Source organism: Pinus tabuliformis, chromosome 5_2, assembly GCF_031772625.1.
Source record: "Pinus tabuliformis cultivar Carrire ecotype Pingquan chromosome 5_2, CPIR1, whole genome shotgun sequence".
Taxonomy (NCBI): domain Eukaryota; kingdom Viridiplantae; phylum Streptophyta; class Pinopsida; order Pinales; family Pinaceae; genus Pinus; species Pinus tabuliformis.
The window spans coordinates 1,133,917,766-1,133,936,523 of NC_142306.1; the positions used below are offsets into that span (position 1 = coordinate 1,133,917,766).

At 38.0% G+C, this 18,758-nt stretch overlaps 1 pseudogene; it reads right to left on the reverse strand.

Annotated features, from left to right (window-relative positions):
• Positions 1 to 2,222: 2,222 nt before the first annotated feature.
• Positions 2,223 to 2,723, reverse strand: LOC149163189 (uncharacterized; annotated as a pseudogene).
• Between the last annotated feature and the right edge of the window lie 16,035 nt (positions 2,724 to 18,758).

Consider the following 18,758-nt stretch of genomic DNA (forward strand, 5'->3'; position numbering starts at 1 on the left):
GAGATGGCTAGATGAGCGAAATGAGGGCTCTTACTAAGTTTCAGGCAAACTTAGTAATTCCCAAGGCATACTTATGGTTATTTTTCAACCAGCGGGAGGGGATATGTATATAGGGGAGATATTTAGGATAATTTAGTAGGGGAAGGGGAAATAGAGAGGGATTTACATAATATAGTTAGAGGTTAATATGAATTGTGAATAAAGAGCGCTAAGGATAGAAATCTTAGGCTATAAAGGAGAAATAGAACTTGTTAGAGAACATGTGAACACTCCTTAAGTAAAGCAGATCTTTACCAAGGAAAATGATATGAAACATGATGAATTTAATAGATATCAAGCAGATCTTGACCTCTTTGGGGAAGTTAGTGAGTGATTTGGGGAAGGGGAAGAAGGGGAAGTTAAACATGCCTCGCTTGAGCTGCTCCGAATGAAAATTGCCTCATACTTGTGATCTGAAATAGATTTGACACTTGCAAATATGAAATGGATCACAAATGATCATTCAGCCACCACAAAACTACCTACCCGGCCTACTTACCTAGCATTTTTTCTTCCTTTTGGTTTGGGTTCACTTGAACTAGCAAACCAAGCTTTTCATTCTTTTCTTTTTGCTATCCTCCTATCTAAGTCGACCCTTATTTCTTTCGGGGCTTAGATTAAGCTGTTGAGCGCCCAAGATTCTCTACCTATCTACAAATCTGCCAAGATTAAACAGTTTGGACAGATATTGATTCTCTATATTCTAAAACAAGAAATTGAAACCTAGGTAGGCCAAGATTAAGCTGTTTGGCCTTCCCTTAACTGAAAATTCTTCAAAAATGGAATAACTCATCAAAATTGGAATACAGCAGTGGCATTTAGACTCGCACAGTTTCATGGCCTCTTTTGGAAATATGGAGCATTGCAGCATGCAAAGTATGACATATTTGGCACGTAAAAATGTCAATCATGAAATATGAACACCTGTTGCTACAGGAGGCTAACAGGTAGATATAATAATTTTTGTGTTGTCAAATTGCAACCCAGAGATGCGGGTTTGTGTTACTAGTATTACTAAGATATTTAAATCAGTGTACTGTCAATTTGATTAATGGTGAAGAAATCATATCAGGGTCTCAGCGTGTCCATGAGCCAGAGCTTTTAACCAAAAGATCAAAGGAGTGTGGAATTGACGTTAATACAATCTCAACATATATAGATTCCTTCAGGTTGTTTAATTTCTGATGAGCTCAGAAGATTTTTATTCCTAATTTTGTTTTAAAACGTATTGAGCTAATGCTCTCAAGTTTGTGAGAGCCAAATTAGCTCCATTGCTTCTACACTCCAGCAAAAAAAAAAAATGTGTATGTACCCTGCAATTGAAAATTGTGTTTTGTATCTTGAAAATTGGTTCCATTCCCTTCTGTACCCACGCAAATCACCAACTCTGTTACACATAATGTTCTCTACGCAGATTTGGAGCAGTACACACAAAGCTCCATGCTATGGTGGCCCTCACACTCTAGCATTCCAGATCATAATTAATTTTGGCTTAAGGTTTCATCTCGTGGAAGGATAATGACTAGAATTCCAGAATTGCCATCACCAATTACCAACCACAAGACCAAATCTGCAATATGCTTTGCAATCACTCAATCTTTCTTTCTTGCATATCTCTATGGCGTGCACATATCATAACATGCTGATTGTTGAAAGAGCTCTTAACCACTATATCATGTTGGAGAAAAAGATAGGACTTGAATTTTGGCAAATCACAACTTTGTAAATCTCACTTAAATCTTGCAGAGGATGCCTTGTTTTGTGGGATTTACAAAATTTATAAGATAAATATTAGAGAAGATTAAATCGGAAAATTTGATTTCCTTACCAATTTAACTTCCTAATGAATAATGCAGCTAAAATCTTCCAGTTGATTATAGATGACAAATTTGTCATCAAGAAATAATGGTGTACCAGCAATATCAGAGGCCATTAATAATGTTAGTCCAACTATATATATTTTCAACCATCAAAGGGAGATAAGAGAGATTCCTAGAGGTTGAGGGAAGGCCAAAACCAACTCATTACTACATATGGCCAAAAAGTGATATTTCACCTAGTCGATGGAAGTAGCAAAACTTCACATATATGCATTCTAAATGCTTTCTTGTATCAATTAATACTTAATGCTAGCCTGGACAAGAAAGCTGATAATAAAATATATTTTTCTCGTATCACCTATCTTAGATACTTTCCTCTGAAGAGGCCTTCATATAGAAGTTCCATGCTAACATTGCAGCACCTATTGTTGGTTCCAGCTTTGGCCGAATTGGAAGCACGCCTAGAAAGTCTTTGGAAATGCAACTAATTACTTCTTCATCTATGTCTCATCCCTCATTGGTCTCAAGGACACCACCAACCATAACAAGTAGAAAAGACTCCAATCCATCTTTCCCACTCAAACCCAGTCTCTGGACAACAGCTTTTACGCTGGCAGCAAGCTCTTGAACAGTAATGAGAAAAATATTCTGTGCCACTTTATCACCTGCTCCTGCACAAGCCTTTACCACAGGAGCAAGTGCAGCTATGCGGGCCCAAGAAGGATCTGCATAAGTCCATCCAATGACTTCATCTGGTGAGTGAATTTGGAGCTTCTGTAGAATTGCAGAAGTGAGACTTGTGGGAGGCCCCCGTCCATCATGAGCTTTTACTACTGTTGTTAAAGCTTGAGCAGCAATCCCATAAAGTTAAATTGATTAATGATGTTTTAGCTGTCTTTCATAATTCTTAACTAATGAGCTTTTGAAATGTGTCTAAATGATATTTCAAACATTTAGTCGAATGGATTAGGAAATTCAGGTTCTACTTCAATCAATATTGGTTTCCACATACAGGTATTTCTCAAAGATTATTTTCTTCACATATATATTTAAATTATAACTCTGTGCAATGCATTTTTGTTTTTGTTTTTCTCAATCCAAAAATGGAGAGACCAAATTGAACTTTGAGTATCCAATCAATTATATTTGCAACTATACCTTCAATTTCTCTCAATTTTCAAGCAGAATTCTTTTAAAGGGACTTACTAGAATACCACCCTTACTGGATAAAACAAATTGGTTGCATTTCAGCAATCTGCACAAGAATCGAACGTGCAACCTCTAAACATAGAAACTTCAAAGCAATATCAGCTAAATTTAAGACAAATAGAAACTTCAAAGCAATATCTAAACATGCAAATTTTATAATACTTTAAGTAGCATATTGTTCCTTTTTTCAGTCCATTCTCTTTTATCTTCTTAGACATCTTCCAAACGGTTGAACAATATTTTGACCCTACATTTGCCTATTCATTGGATATACTCCATGTAAATTTTTAGGATATCAAACAGTGCACAAACATTTTGTGATGTATCTGAATAAATAAATGATAGTTACAGCATGTGTAGAATAAATGTATATTTGTATATAGAACTGCTAAAGCTACAGAATCAGAGACTCTGTTCTGTTTAGGGTGGTATTGAAATATACAACTAAGAAGCCCTCATCCTTAAAATGAACTGGTTAATGCACATGTTTTATGACAGCTAAGGATGTTTAAATGTGCTCAATATATATAATAATCTAATGATTAACAATCACCAGAAAATGATAATAAAATAAAACATAAGAATAAGTTTAACTAATGAAACTAGTTCCATCTCATTTCAATAAGTTGTCCTTTTTCTTCATATAATACCAAAAACTTAATCTTGACTTCGTCATATGCTAATTTTCTTGGTTTAGGCTTTATGAGTGGTTGGATGTGAAGCATTTTAATGCTCTAACAATAATCAAGCCATCCTTTTAAAAATTAATAACGAGTTAAAAGTGCCACATTATAAATTGACATATGGAAATTATGTTTTATGTAGTAATATCTTGGTTAAATTTAATATTTACATCAATTGTATAGAAGTTTTATATACTGGTATGTATTAAAGAGAAGCCAATAATTAAATATTGATTGCAAAAGGATGTTTTTTTATGGGAACATGAAAAGTTAGGAGTGTGTTTTAAAATATTATTAAATTAATTTGTTTTGAAATTTTTAATAATAATTTGAATTAAATTATAGTTTTCATAAATATCATTATTGATATAAATATATATTATAATTTGGATATCATATTTTCAATAGGTTGCTATGATAATTTATTTAATTATTTATGCATGAGAAGGTGAAGTGGAGTGGTCACTGGTCACAAGTTGTGATCACTTAATAGTATCCTTGGGTTTTCTTTGAAAAAGGTTGGGATCTTTCTTTGGAGATGAACTTGAGTGATAGCAGGGATGTCACTATCTCTTTCTTGATAGGTGAGGTGTGGTAAGTGTTATAACCAATTTGATTCCTCTCGATAGTTTTGATTCCTTGGATTGGGAAGTATGTTTTTGATTGATTGGCATAATTTCCTTATTTAGAGTATTCTTCTTTATGCCCAATTCAATGCTCGATATATTATCAACTGCATGTTTAGATTCTTCCATTGTTAGGTCATGTGCCACATCATCTCTAACTAGTTGAGACACTAACATCATTGCTTACTAGGATATTATCTATAATTAAGTAATGTGGTGATGTTTCAAAGAGTTTCTTGGTTGGATGAACTCCTAGGAACTATTCATTGAACACTACATCTTGACGCACAATCACTTGCTTTGTAATTTATCTAATTATTTATTTATTTACAACTGCTAATAAGAATGTTTTAATTTTTAGCACTTTTGACATCAAAGTCCATCTTTTTGCTAGCTCGTAAGCTTAAGTTCGCCATTTGAATTTCTTATTCTTACTTGTCCACCTCTTTCGACATTTTTCCGCCTATGGCCTAAATGCGATGCTACAAATATCATTTTAGGGAACATACTGACAAGGGTCCAAAATGACACTTATTGAGATATTGGGGAAATATTGCAGAATTATCAGAAGGGATAACTTAGAATTTAAGACTTTTGAAAATATCAAACGTATGGACAACTTTTGGAATAATTTATACGATCTTTTCTTCTATGAAAATATTATTGCAACATCTATGACAGTGAACTCTACCATATGCAATGATGATTATACAAATCACTTTGTGTTACATATTGTCCCCGATATTGTCACTTATAGGGTCATGTAAACGTAGTTTGAAATGAACAACTATAATTGGAGGCTACAGGAGTACAGTGTGTGGATGAATTTACTTGGTTGAAAGCATCATATATTAATTGTACCATGAGATGAATATTGATTGTGATTATCCTGCCCTTGTTTTGTTGTTGTTTAGTCCATAAACAGAAAGTAAATAAATAAATATATATATATATATATATATATATATATATATATATATATATATATATATATATATATATATATATAATAAAAATATAAAATAAAAAATAAAAAAAAATTGGGCTGCAATGTTCCCCAGATATAGTCCTTTAGTTATAATGGAATTCGTGGTATAGATACCTTGGGAAAAATTATAACCTACCCACTAGAAGGTTAGCAAGAGTTTCAGGAAGGGTTCCTAGGATTATGTGTCATTGTTTTTCCTTTACGTTCTAAAGGACATCAAGACGAAGTCCATTGTTAAGAGGGGGTGTATGTAGTGCCCACTCTAGTTTCCTGACCCTAATATGACATTATCTTAGATACTTTAGTCTATGAGGAACTCAGGTTGAGGATCCAGAAACATGATTCTATTATTAGTGAATGGGATGGTTATGTATGTTCTCTATTAATATTATGATTATGATATGATTAATGGTTATGTGTACTCTCTATTGATATCATGACGGTGATAGTAGTAAAGGATAGACACGTTTTCTATTGATGTTATAATGATGGTAGATTTGATCTATATGTATGGTTCCATTAAGGTTATGATGACGCTAGCCATTATGGAGGTATCCCCTATGTTAGCTACTTACATTAGTTTTGGTTCATAATGGACAATGATGTGAATGACCAGGTGATGGTAATAATGCTATTATGACAATGACTAACACTGAGAAACCTGGTTACTGATTATTATTGAGTATGGTAGGAAACCACCAGAGGACTCGCACATGACGAGTTGACGACACCTGGTTTGATGAAAAATTATATTATTTTATCTTTGAAATTCTAAGTCGGTTTCGAAACCTACTATATATGTTTATCTATATTCTGATGATATGTTAATGGTTGCAAGCACAGATTAGTGGCTTGGTCAAATGACTCACATATGGGTGATGGGGTTGTACAGGTGGATGGAACTACATGGGAGGGGTGGGACAGTGTCCCTGATCTCACCCACTAGCACTCCCGCCATGACTTGGTCTGGAAGGGTTGAAACACCTTCGCCTTGAACATCACGATGCCATGAGGGCAGGTCCCAAAGTTGGGTCGCTCATGAGGATTTTACCAGGGGACACGCATCAAGGGAGATTCCTTGATCCTCGACACCATTAGTCTCACCATAGTAGGCAACATAAGATATGATAGTGGTCTATGATGTTTCACCTATACCTTCCTCTCGTAGTCACTAAATTCTTGAAGGGCAAGTGGTGTGGCACCCTTGGAACTTCAAGGGAATTTCTTGAAGGACACAACCAACTTGGCACCCTTGGCATCACAAATAAACTATTAGGTGTGGCTCCCTTGGAACTTCAAGGGAAGTTCTTGAAGGGCATGATAAATGATGTTAGAAACTGAGGTAATTAAATCAAAAATATAACTTGGGTTAAGAGGATCATAGGAAGAAATAAAATAGATTACCTTAAAAACTCTACCCTTCCCATGTTGGAAAATACTAGGTAGATTATGTGGTTTAATTAGGTAAAAGGGGAAAGAGAGACATAATTGTAAGGATAAATATTAAACCTAATTAAGAAAAGAGGAAGGTGAATTAAAATTAGAATAATAAATTAAATTTATAGAAATGTAGAGAACTTCCATGTGGCAACAACCAACATAATAATATCCATCTAAGAGATAACCTGAGTTAAATTAGGGAGTAGATAGGAGATCAAATCTTGACTCATTAATTGAATTTAAGTAATGAAGACAAATTAAGGAATAAAAAGGGCGGATAAAGAGGCAACTAGGAGAAGAAATAGGAATCTTGTTGAGGTGAGGAAAATATTAGTTTTAAATTAAAAATTAAGTAAATAGTTTTGGGAGACCTTTGATGAGAGAGACACATATGTGGGTGAATAATCAAGCTATTGAATTAAAAAAAAAAAAATTTAATTATGCATGACATTCCAAGCGTCACCTATGAGAACTCCTATAAAATAAGGGGCTAGCCATGGGAGAATGGAAATTTGGGGGAACCCTATTGTTGGATGGCTGATACTATGTCAGAGCAGTGATTACGATCCTATAGTGAGTTTGGTGAGGTAGAGGATTTTAGAGAGGAGACTCTTGAGCCAAGGAGTGCTCTCATCTACCAACTATTGCATTCCTCCATTGTACAACCCCATTGCAGCTCGGGGGTCCGCGGAGAAGAAGAGTACCCAAGGAGTAGGCTGGGAGGTTAACCAGTGGGTCATCGCATTCGGTTCAAGTATGTCGCCATTCACTCTCGGAGGGACCGGCAACAAGGGAATACAAGTAACCACAAAGCAAGTGGAGTCTCATCTTCTGGTGAATGGTACATATGTTTTGCAATATTATTTTGTATGTTTGATTTATGGTCTTAGTTAAATGTATGTAAATTTTATGGTATGTTTCCTTAAATGAATTTCAGAAATGTGTTTGGTCATGTTGATTTAATTTGAATTCCCAATGTGTTTCTCTTCTAGTTGTATTTGCTGCGATTTAACTTAAATAAGGAAAGTAAAACTAAAAAGGAAAAAAATATATATATAGTATGGATGTGGTCCTTACAAAACCAACCTCCTTTTCTGGCGCCTTGCAAACCCATTTGTCCTCTTCAGGTTATTTTCCTTTACCATGACCAGTTGTTATTCCACTTCTCAGCACTATGTTCACACTCTGATCCTCCTTGCAGGACTCCTCTCTCATCATCTATAAGTTCTATGTAGGTTATTTAGGTTGTGCATGTTTCTCCTGCATCTTAGCTATTAGCACCGGGCATTCCTATATAGTGTGATCAAACTAGATGTAGTACTGACATGAAAAGCCTGTCTGATTTTGACACTCCCGTGCGTAATGCCCCAGTGTTCCACAATTGTAACAAATAACCTATCCATGACCTCTACCAGGTCCTCCTCCCCCACGGCCTCATCGTCTTCCTTGATATCCCCCACGCGGTCCTTTGGCACCCTGATCTGGAGGCAGAGTCTCTGCTTGCATCCGGTACATAGGCATTATCTCTGCCATTAATTCATAGATGCGATAGTGGCACTCATCATGGTCATTGGCTTAGGGGGTCCTGACCTAGGTTCAGAGTTAGTTGTGCTAAAAAAATCCCTACACTACTGGCCCTTTTGGTAGAAATCTGTGTAGCGCGGACTGAAGTCTCTCCCAAAGCGGTATGGGGGGATGCTGGAACCAAGTTTTCGCATCCAGAGATCAGTCCAATGTCTTTTTATAACCTAGATCTGCCTTCGCACAGATATCTAAGCCCTTAAGGCTTAGTGTTGTAATCTCCCTCAATCGCCCTCTAGACCTCCATGAAGGCCTATGACTGCCTTTTGTAGACACTAAACAAGAAAATTAGCTACTTACACGCACCATAGATTACCCTTAAGTTAGTACTTACTCAGATCTACCTAAGTGTTAAATAACTTTAACAAAAATCATTATGATCTTCACGTAATCACTTAACATTAATTGCATTCAGATAATAATACGGATCAAGTAAATTCGCGCATCAATACATCATTATTTTATAAAGACACCATTTAATCACAACATATATTGCAATCATACACAATAGAAGTAAAGAGATAAAACATAGGAATTTTTGCAATAGTCCTCTTTATTGATCTTCAGTATAGATTTACAGACTCAATAATTCCCTGCGCACTTAGCGATAGGGGTCCGTGCATTCAGCTGCAGAAACTACTGTAGGCCTCTACGCACTCAGTTCTAGAGCCTTTTTCCACTCTAAGACTTACTTCTCTACGCTAGACTTCTTCGTCCGTACCCATAGACAAAACCATCTATCTCTATCTTAGACTCTCTAAGAAACGCCTATTTATACAATCTTATGGTTTGTGGACCATGGGTAGATCTCAAAACTGACTCAACTTTACATGAACAAGGGTAAAAACCCTTTTTGATTCCTAATTAACTGCGTGCTCCACATCCATAATTTGCAGATACTTTACATATTTTTACATCAAAACTTGGGCTTTTGCCCCAAAACTGACCCAAGGGACCCCATCCCAATAGGCCCCCAACACGAAGGTCATGACTCACACTCGAGTCACTCAGCTGGCGTGGTGATCTTGCTACGAGGATCCCCAAGCTCCACCTACACAACTGCTACTTCAGCCACACTCTATGTGGTTTCCTGCTTCACCTGTTCGACCAGCTACTCTGTAGCTCATCCTTCACCGACTCGCTTGATCTTCCACTGTGTGAGGTGCAAGTTCATCATCTTTTCCTTGATGTTGGTTGAGACTTGGTAGGCTTCTTCCAACCAAGGTCCCAACCGTGCCTTAAGCACTACCTCTTTTTTCTGCACCGCTTCCACCTATGCAACAAGCTGCTTTTCCTTCTACAACTTAGCGAGGCGCTATGCTGTAGAAATGGAGCATGTCATCACCCTTACTTCGTCGTACTACTACTGGAGCTTGCGGATCTCGATATTCAATATCTACATGGTGGGATCTTCTTGCAGGCTCGTCACCACTTCCATGGCCTGTTCAAACAAAGATGTGTAGTTAACGACCATGGCATCCACAGTAGTGATCCCTTCCATGACAGTAGCTGTTGGGGAGCAGAAGCCAGTGCAACAGTCATGGGGCACAAAGCCTGAAATTTTGGGTAAAGATAAGGTAAAGACTCCGCAAGATGCATGGAGTGTGATTTGTAATAAGTAGAGTCAAAGGGGTAGTCTGCCCAAAAATAATGTAAAGAAATGTAAATGAGTCGGCCCGCCCATGGATCGCAGTCCAAGGAAATGTATAAATAGAGCGAGGCTCTGTGGGTAGAGGTAGCTTAGTTTTGGTATGCAATCTTGGATCTAATGTGTAATGGGTTGTTGAGGAGAAAAGTCTGAAAGTGTCTGTAAGTTTGAGTCGAGGGTATTGGGGAAGGGATAGATGATTTGCAGCTATATGCGCAGAGGCCTAGAAGAGTCTGCAGCTGTGTGCACAGACCCCTACAGCTGAGTGCGGAGGGCGGATTTGGATGTATTTGTGATAAAGTGGGAATAAAGATAAGTTGCTTCTGTAATTCTGTGTTAAATCTGAATTATCACGGCTCTGGCTTTTTATGGTTAAAATAATTGTCTAATATATGCGCATATGCTTATTTTATGAATGTATACGAACCTGAGTCTATTCTAAGTGCACGAACTGGTTAAATCTGATAAATGTTCGCTTAAAGACCACAATAAGTAGATTGAATACATAAACAATGCAATAATAAGTAGTAAGGATTATTCTCAGTTCGGATCTGCGTGAAACAAGGCAGCGCGAAGTTGCAGAACGGTGCAAGAACCCTCCAGACCACATCTAGACATCCTAAGGGTGCGGAAACCTCGTTCCATCACCCTCCCCTGCTACCTCGGATGAGACCTCAGTCTGTGCTCCGTGGGCTGTTGCCGAAAGGGCTGGTAGCTACGAGATTTGTTTAGCTAAATAATTTTTCCGAACCTGGGTCGGGCCCATATAAGCCAACAAATGGTTCCATTGCCAGGACCGGGATCTTCCTAAGGGGTGTCTAATGTTGGAACACTGGTGTTATAGACATATTTGGGCACTTCAACCCCAATCTTATATGTCGATAAACTAGGGCTTTTCTAACCCCTAAAAGAACATGATCAACTGATTACATCATTCCCCAAAAGTTCCACCTCAAAAACCATCCAGAATTGGCCTAAACTGGACCATACTGATTGCTCCACTATCAGTGTGCAATGCATACTAACTTCTACACTAGCTAGGTGCGATGCATACTGATGAGGCCTTCTGTAGGATGCGATGAGCGAGGATGGGAAAATGCCTGAGACAGTTTGCTAAGTAGATGCTCATGGAATCTTCTAGAAAATTCTCCTATGACACTTGCCTCTCTGAATTCACCCAGGGATGAGTAAGAGATCCAAGAAATCTTCAAGTGGAACCAAATGCAACAAGTGGAATGACACTAATCAAAAAACCAGAGATGACTCACACCCTTGCACACATCTATAAATGGATCCCTCATTTGAGATATCTAGAGGCTCGAATATTGTAATTTGCAAGGAAGTGCTGATAGTTTGTATTTTAGAAAGAGCATTGTATTGTTTGTGTCATCTTGCTTTTCATGAGGTCAAGAGGGCTTTGATGCTGGGAGGATGATGCTGGATCAGATAACTGGGTTGTAATTCTCCCTTCTATTTAATAAAGTTCTTTGAGTTTTCTTCCATATAACTGTGCAATCACGAATGTTATTATTTGTGAATGCCATTGTATGTTCATTATATTTATGACTCTGTAATGCTTATGATATAATATATCAAGGTGCTTTGATGGTTCTTTGTTACTGTGTTTCTACAGGTACTCTCTCCAAGCGGGATAAGTACGGAGAGGAGTTGCAAGCTCTGTCAAGGGGGAGAGATCAAGCAAGGAGTTAAGTGGAAGATCCAGGTTGGTTCCTTTGTCTTTCTCTTATCTATTATGCATAGAAGAAATTGCGAATTGATTTAAACAGTTGTTTCTAGGGTAGATGCCAAACCTAGAGGGATAGTCCATCGAAAAGATACTAGTTTTCCTAGAAACAAAATAGCGACTCTGTTGGGGATTGGATAGATGTTTTTTTGTTGTTGTTGTTTGTTTTATAAACTATAGATGAAGCCTGAAGTCAGCCAGGTAGCCTTCGAACTGCTCTTGCTCTGCAATTGCATAGTAGATGAATGTTGCTTCAGTCAATCTCCGATTTAGTTTATGAATTGAACATTTGACTTACAAGCATTCTATATGCCCTTTTGTAGCTTAGTAACCTCTCAAGATCATTCCTCTGTATTTTTCTCTTTACTATCCATCATAGCTCAACTTAACTCACTGAAATCAGCTGCATTTTTGAGCCAAAACCCACTTCAATTGCACTCCCTGACCCATCGCACTGTCTGTCACTGTGAACCAGTATGAATCTCACTTCCCGAGTGTAGTAGGTGCGATGCATCCCTGTTTCTGTGAAGCCCAGGTGCGATGACTGACTGAACCTATTTCCATTCTTGAAATTTGGGGTTTTTGTCCTTGTTTTCAGTTCTGTTTAGTTGATTTGTTGCTTATGAATAGTACCTCATTACTGAAGCCTGCTTGCATTACATAGATTAGCCTCCATTGATTAGGATTATTAAATGTTTTTATGTATTTGTCCATCATTTACAATCCTCTGTCAAAAAGTTCCTTAAATCGATCTATCGCTTTGGTACAAAAAGTGTCATAACTGTCGTTTTGTGTCAAAAGAGAAGTGTCGTTGATCCTTCCTTCCTTGGATAGTAAATTGAACTTTTTGTCATATATTTGATTTGATTTGTTGTTATCCAAAGTGTCGAAAGCATTTTCTATTCAAAACTGAAAAGTGTCGTTTAGTCTTCCTTTCTATTTTGAAAAAGAAAATATTGAAAATGTCGCTTTGAGTAAAATATTTCAGATCTTTGCTATACTTAGTTTTCCTTTTTGGCATTTTTCACATTAAGGGGAACAAAAAACATACATGCATTTGCATTTGCATTTATTTTGTGTGCAGAAAATGATTTAGGAAAGTGCATGAGCATGTGCACTTTTCTCTTTGTTTGAAAGAAATTGTAATCTTCCTTCCCTAGTAGCTAGGATTTTCATTGATCAAAATAAACAACGATTGTTTATGATTGTAGATTGCATTTTTAGGAATTTCAAATCAACATCACGCGGTGAACCATTGAAAGGAAAACTTTTAAACAAGATCAAATCTAAAATAAATCTCAATGAACCTAACAATGCTTTGGAACCTACCGCAACACATCTAGAGGTCTAGGCTAGAGACGTGTTTCGGCGTCATAAAAACTAGTAACTATCATTTTCATTGAAGGTTGGGTGATTCATCCTCTTTGATACGACAAGTGCTAGCACGGACTTGTGATCCCTGTATCGTCGAGTATATATTGGGAGACCACAATAGGCTTATATCCTTTATCCATAGGAAGCCGCATCTGCCGCCCTATCGATCGCAATGCACTGAACATAGCGTTTGGGAAGATTCACTGCTGTACATAAGTCCTTGGTAATTTCTCTTTAGTTTATCACCAAGGTGTATACTGTAGTTTTGCGATTGGTTTGATAATCCCTCTGTCTAGATTTCCAGAGTAGTCACTTTCGTTCCTTTTCAACTCTTTAAAAGAAAAGGTCCATCTGAGCACTTGTCACTTCAGGCTCATTGAAAATCGAAGGGGACTAGAGTCATCTTTAGCTTTTTATCGACTCTTAAAAATTTAAAAGGTAAAGTTGTGTCAAAGCGTCATTAAAATTTATTAAATTTGGAATAACATCCCTGTTCCTTCATTGATCTTAGGTTGGGATAATGGAGTCCACCAATCAAGGAATCCATTTCGAGGGGAATCCTAGTCCATTTTCTTCTTCGGGAAATATTGGTGCTCAGTATATGGCCACATTGTTCCTTCCGGGAATTATAATTAGCCTATCGGTATGGATGTTCTCAACCTCTGTGGTTCAGAATATCATGATTCCTCCACAATCAAATCAGCATCCAGTTGATACTGAAGTTGACCCTTCACCTTCTTCTTCGTTTGTTTCTCACTCCCCTTCTTCCTCTTCGCTTTGTGAAAATAGTGATGCTAGTAACCAGGTGGTTGAGAAGAAGAAGAAAGGGAAGGAGAAAAAGAAGAAGAAGCCAATTCAGCAAGAGGGAAACCATGCATCATTTGGTGAAAATCCGCACACTAAGCTTTCCAAACCCAGATTTCCATGCATAATTTGTAGAGGAGACCATTTTCATCGAGATTTTCTGTGCATTCCTCGAATCTTCAGAGAATGGTCCCCCCATTCACACCACCCAGCGTCATCAACCTTTGGTGATCATGTTAACAACACACCATCAACTAGTAATAATGAAATTCATGGACAGAAAGGAAAGGTCAAAGTTCCATGTCGGTCACGTGAAGGGAACCATACCCTTCACCGTTGTCCATTTTTGGATGAAGCCAAAAGAGTCTTGGATAACCATCCTTCTTCAGTGCAAAAACTTCCATATGGTTACCAAGAAATCTCCCCAAGTCCTTCACTAGTTGAAAATCCAACTGACTTAAATCAATCGTCGGTCGAAACACCTCTCACTGAGAGTGAATCTTCTGAGTCTATACCCAACCAGAGTCAACAAGTCAAGGTGACAGTTGACCTGGTTTTACCTTCAAAAGATTAACCCTTCCCAAAAAGAGTGAGAACGATACCATTCAAATTTTTTTTTTCACCTCAGAGTCTGATGAACTTGGGGGCAATCCGCGCGTTCCTTCACAACAGGCGGAAAATCCCCCAGTTCTCGTAAATCAAGGAGTTATTTCACCTGTTTATTTGGTACCTCCTCCAAGTAGTCTAGTCACTTCCTTTGATTGGAATCAACTAGCAAGACCTCGCCTTCCTTCTAATGTACCTTTTCGAATCATAGTAAAAGTTTACAAAATGATTGTGTCGGGCACTATCATATATGAGGGTGCATCAGTGAGTATCCTTTCCTCAACTGCTTGGAAAGCGCTTGGTTCGCCATCACTTATACCTGTTATATAGAATTTGTCATGCTTTAACAAAGGAACCAGTCAACCATTAGGGATCCTTCCTAAGTTACTGATAACTTTTGGACGGAAAACCATTCTCCTAAACGTGATGGTAGTCCCAGGACCGCTAGACTACAATCTACTCCTTGGACGCGACTATGTTTATAACATGGAGGCTATCGTTTCAACACTCTTTTGAGTGATGTGTTTCCCGCATGAAGGCAAAATTGTCACTGTTGACCAGCTTTCATTTCCTAGTTCAAGCATAGCTCCAAGTCGATCATCATCCCTAAATGGTCCTTGTACATTAGCAGTGTCTCTTCAACCTTCATTCCATCCACCTAATTGCCAGGAGTAGTCCGGTGAATGTAACGAAGCTTAGGGGGCATGCACCCTTGTCTATTTGGCGGATGAACCCAGCTGAAAAGATAGGTTTCCCTGTAGGTTAAGTGATTGGTCTGAGACACCATTCACCTTTGTCTATTTGGCAGACGAAGTTGAGGAAAGTGTTTTGTCTATTTAGCGAACAAAACCATCCTACCATATGAGTTTCCTTGTTGGTTATGTGATTGGTCTAAGACACCATTCACCTTTGTCCATTTGGCAGACGAAGCCAAGTGTTTTGTCTATTTGGCGAACGAAAACATCCTACATAACCACAGTAATTCCCATATGGTTACAGAAGACTCTCCTTTTCGTCATGTTGGGGGCATGCAAACCTTTTTTCAAAATCATTTTTTAGCTTTTTAGCTTTTTATCTTTCTAGATTTTTAGTTTTGTTTTTCTAGCTTTTTAGTTTTGTCGTTTCCAACTTGCATAAAAAGAAAACTAAAAACCGAGCATAGTTCCCCATGGTTCAAGCTCATTAAAAAATGAACCCACCTTTGGTAAATAACCTTTGTGATTGCCATGCTATCAGCCTTTTGAGCCTTGGTTTTGTTTCTCCCATCACCTCCATTCTTTTGGCCAATCATACACTTCCACTTGATTGTTTACCCCTTTTTTGAGGAATAGCTATGACGAGTGGTTTTGTTAGCCAACCTCTTCACATCCCCATGTTTTGAGAAGTTCCAACTTACCCGGAACCAGTTTCTACCCTAGACACCACTCGTTCCTCAAAAGCGAGTCCCCTTTAAATTCTTTTCAGACTCGTTAAATATGAAAATATTTTCGAGCAATTGGCCTTTACAGCTCGTTAAAGTGATTGGAAGTGCCATCCCTCCCGTATATTTTAATCTTTTTTGGACCTGAGGGATTATCTCACAAAAAAGTTCGAGCGCTTGTCTTTTCGACTCGTTAAAGTGATCGAAAAGTCATCCCTTTTGTATTATTTTATCCTTTTTCAAACTTAAGGGATTATGCTATGAAAATGAACTGTTGGAGTTTCCTTTTCGTCCCTTTTCAAACTCTCTAAACATGAAAAGGACCAAGTTATCCTTGTTGTTAAACTCATTAAAACAATAGCGACAAACTCGTCCAAACGAGACATAGTTTCCTTTTCGTCCTTTTTCAAACTCTTTAAACATGAAAAATACCGACTTATCTTTGTCGTTAAACTCATTAAAACAATAGCAACAAACTTGTCCACCTAGACAAGAATGAGTTTCACTGTCGCTAGACTCGTTAAAACATAGCAACAGGTTTTCCCGAAGGGAAAATTATAAAACAAGCATATGTTATCCTCCTCAAGCTTGACAAAAATAAAGAGGTACTGGTCAGCAATGACTAGGGAAAAAGGGTAGAAAACTTGAAGAATTTTATGGTAGCAGGTCGCTCTTGAACATGACACTTTCACTCCATCACCACGATTGAGTCGAGTTGGGTTATTCCGTTCACCAGTCACGTCATCATTGGTCTTTCACACCATCCATTGTTGGGGTTAATGCTACCAATCCATCTCAGTGTCACTGATATGTTCAATAGAAGTCATTTAGTTGAGAATTTACCATCCAGTTAATGCCTCATCCACTGCAATACCTTCACCCTCAATTTTTCATGACCACCATTCCTGAACCCTGTGTCGTCAGATCGTTTTCACCCTCCAAAAAATCATTTACTTTGTTTTGTGTTGTAGATGTGGGATACATTAAAGCCCTCCTACGACAGGTCACTTCTTGTCGACATCAGCTCATTATCCAAGAAGTTGACTTAGAAACACCCCTTTCAGTACTTTGAAGCTTGCATGCCTCAATGACAAGTTTCTCACTTCCGACGATAGGTTGACATCAGTGGCCTTTGACCGAAAGATTTTGTGTGGTGTTCGAAATCGGATCATATATTCAAACAACATGAATTGTACAGTAGTACCTTGAGGGCCATTATCATTGTTGGTGATTCCTCTCGCGTCTGTTAACAGCTCACATTATTGGTTGGTAACCAGGAGATGTCTCTCCATGTTCGACTTTCGAACATCTCTTCACATGGATTGACTTGTACATTGGGCGAAGATTGAATGAGTTTGAAGACCCCGGATCTAGTTTCATCCATCCGAGCTGTGATATATTCAGGGATATAAAGACATCAAATGTACACAGATGCTGCACAAATGGTCATTCAAGCCAGGGATAATGAATCTACATATGAAGAATCACTAGTCTGCAACTGCAGACGATTATGTGTTCTATGTACATGAAATGAATTTATAAAGCTGAGCATGGGAATGCCCGCCTGAGCTAGATCATGAAAAATTATATTATAATGATGTATTGTATTGTATCTTATATAGGTGACCTTCCAGTTTCGAAACCTCGGATCCTCATGATAAAGCATTTCACCCAACATCAAGATTTACAACTTCATGCTTTAGGGGGCAACTGTTATAGACATATTTGGGCATTTCAACCCCAATCTTATATGTCGATAAACTAGGGCTTTTCTAACCCCTAAAAGAGTTGTTTCATACCCTAAAAGAACATGATCAACTAATTACATCATTCCCGAAAAGTTCCACCTCAAAAGCCACCCAGAATTGGCCTAAACTAGACCATACTAACTGCTCCACTGTCAGGGCGTGTTGCATACTAAATTCTACACTAGCCAGGTGCGATGCATACTGATGAGGCCTTTTGTAGGATGTGATGAGCGAGGATGGAAAATGTCCAAGATAGTTTGCTAAGTATATGCTCATGGAATCTTCTAGAAACTTCTCCTATGACACTTGCCTCTCTGAATTTGCCCAGGGATGAGTAAGAGATCCAAGAAATCTCCAAGTGGAACCAAATGCAACAAGTGGAATGACACTAATCAAAAACCCAGAGATGATTCACACCCTTGCACACATCTATAAATGGATCCCTCATCTGAGAGATCTAGAGGCTGGAATATTGTAATTTGTAAGGAAGTGTTGATAGTTCTTATTTGAGAAAGAGTATTGTATTGTTGGTGTTATCTTACTTTTCATGAGGCGAAGAGGGCTTTGATGATGGGAGGATGATGCTGGATCAGACAACTGGGTTGTAATTCTCCCTTCTATTTAATAAATTGCTTTGAGTTTTCTTCCATATAACTATGCAATCGTGAATGTTATTATTTGTGAATGCCATTGTATGTTCATTATATTTCTAATTCTGTAATGCTTATGATATAATAGATCAAGGTGCTTTGATGGTTATTTGTTATTGTGTTTCTACAGGTACTCTCCAAGCGGGATAAGTACGGAGAGGAGTTGCAAGCTCTGTCAAGGGGGAGAGAGATCAAGCAAGGAGTTAAGTGGAAGATCCAGGTTGGTTCCTTTGTCTTTCTCTTATCTACTATGCATAGAAGAAATCGCGAATTGCTTTAAACTCTTGTTTCTAGGGTAGCTTCCAAACCTAGAGGGCTAGATGATCAAAAAGACACTAGTTTTCCCAGAAACAGTTGAAACCCTACAAAGAAAGAGAT